Source organism: Nanorana parkeri, unplaced genomic scaffold (assembly GCF_000935625.1).
Source record: "Nanorana parkeri isolate BGI_ZX_2015 unplaced genomic scaffold, ASM93562v1 scaffold174, whole genome shotgun sequence".
In the NCBI taxonomy this organism is placed as follows: Eukaryota; Metazoa; Chordata; class Amphibia; order Anura; family Dicroglossidae; genus Nanorana; species Nanorana parkeri.
The window spans coordinates 2238990-2241378 of record NW_017306442.1 but is presented as its reverse complement, the minus strand read 5'-3'; positions in this window follow the sequence as shown (position 1 = coordinate 2241378).

Genomic DNA, 2389 nt, shown 5'->3' with positions numbered 1-2389 from the left:
TTTTAGTATCATCAGTAAACACAGAAACATGGCTATTAACACCCTCCCCGATATCATTGATAAACAGATTAAAAATAGTATGGGGCCTAGCACAGGACCCCAAGGCACTCCACTCTCAACCTTACACCAATCTGAAAAAGAGCCATTTATTGATACTCTCTGGACACGTTCTTGTAGCCAGTTCTCTATCCATGTACCCACCATGTCATCTATGCCCATAGATCTCAGCTTGTGTGTTAAGCGTTTATGTGGCACCGTGTCAAATGCTTTGGCAAAATCCAGATATACCACATCTACCGGCCTCCCTCCATCCAGATCTCTACTCACCTCTTGGTAGAATGTCACTTCAACTTAACCACTGAACTATCACTTTCTCAAACATTTCATCCCCACATAGCAACTACCTCTTGTATCACTTGCCCCTCCCTTGTAGATTGTAAGCTCTAAAGGGCAGGGCCCTCCTCCTTGTCTTGAATTGTATTGTGATTGTAATGTCTTCCTTATATTGTACAGTGCTGTGCAAACTGTTGTGGCTATATAAATCCTGGATAATAACATAATATATCACAACTGTGCAGTGTGTGCTGCATGTATATAAATAAGCAATACAAGCATTTGATATGTATCAATACCTCCCCATGAAAAATGTTTATATTGTGTTACGATATTGTAATGTTGTATCCAATGCCTTGAAAAAATAAATGTGAACTTACAGCCCTGTCTTTATAAGAACTAGTGATCTCCTTCATTGAGTGTGTATAGGAAAATGTTTAAGTCCAGGGAGACAGCAATCTTACTGACCCATTACATAATACAGGAGACTGGATTGTTTACTTCCAATTCACATTAGCTTGTCCTGCTTCATGGAATATCACTGTTCTAGCTAAGTGGCACTTAATGTTCCCAGGAGGGATTTCTTTCTGCTGGAATAATATAGAATATGTTTCCAGTCTCTGTAAATAAAGCTTAATGGAAACAAATTGGGGTAGATATGTTATTATGTTAAATGTAGCTGTCAGGTGAAAAAAGCAGAAAATATTGGTTATGATATTAATGTCCCTGTCATGTGACAAAGCAATGACTGGGCTCTCATAGTGGATAGCTGGATGGTGATGGTCAGGGTGCATAGCATGGGACTGAAGATGAAGCCTCCATACACAGCATGTGCTCGGGATTGAAGAGGCACACAAGAAATTACTAATTAAACTTCAGTTTCAGTAAAACAAATCCTCTCCCAGCAAACTGTACACAAAAGCAAGTTTTATAGCAGATTGTTTCTTTTATCCTCTTCAGATCTTGATGCAGCCCTTGCCAACGCGCTTACTGCTAATTGCAATGATCTGTCGTCATTCTACCTGTCTGATCAGAGTTGGAAAAGGATCAGACAATAAAACCCCTATTTCAGGGGATGCCTTTAGTTTGATTCCAAGCTCTGTGCAGACTTCTAATAAAACCAGTATCCACACACAGATACTGTAAAAGATTTCTGGTTGTGTTCTGTACCTTCAGAACGCCAGAGTTGCAAGGAAGCTACTCTTACATTTTGTTTTCATCTGTTTTCAAAGGTAATTTAAATGCAATAACATTTGTTTCGTGTAACATTTTTAAAACAGTGGCTGTCTTTTTGAAGAATTGTTTCTTTATTGTCTTTTACCCGACAAGCTTGCTGCTTACAACACAAATGTATAGGTGGGCCTTGCAAAGAATGTAGATGCTATAGTACAGGGGTAGGCAACCTTGGCACTTCAGCTGTGGTGAGACAACAAATCCCATGAAGCATTGCAAGACCCCGACAGCCACAGGCATGACTCCCAGAGGCATAATGGAATTTGTAGTTCACCACAGCTGCAGTGCTGAGGTTACCTTTACCTACTATATGGTGTACTTGGTTTACATTGACAAGCATCAGAGGCAGCTCAGCTGGGTATATAATATAATAATGCTGAGACCCATAGTTCTATCACTCCTGGTAGGAATGCTATCCTAAGATTCAGGTAAAAGCAGCTAAAGTTATATGCCCAGTCTCCTATCTGCCTCCCTATTGGTCAGTAAGGCCCCCCACCACTTTACAGATCCATAGGCATACCTGAGGATAGCCAAGTTTAACATTGAAGTTTGGCTGTCTGAGTCTATTGATCATAACGACAACGGTTTTTACTGAAGGTAACCTCTACCTATGCTTTTTTTCCATTATATGCTCAGTTTGAACTTCCAGATTTGCAACATGTTTTGTAATGCATATTTTTCTATTTGCTGAAGGGATAAACCACTTTCAGCACAGAGCTGATTTGCTATGCACTGTGAACTGCAGAGAGAACTGATATGGAAATGAACTCAGCAGAGGAATTCATAAACATGCGAGTGATTTCACCGAGAAACAAAAAAAAAA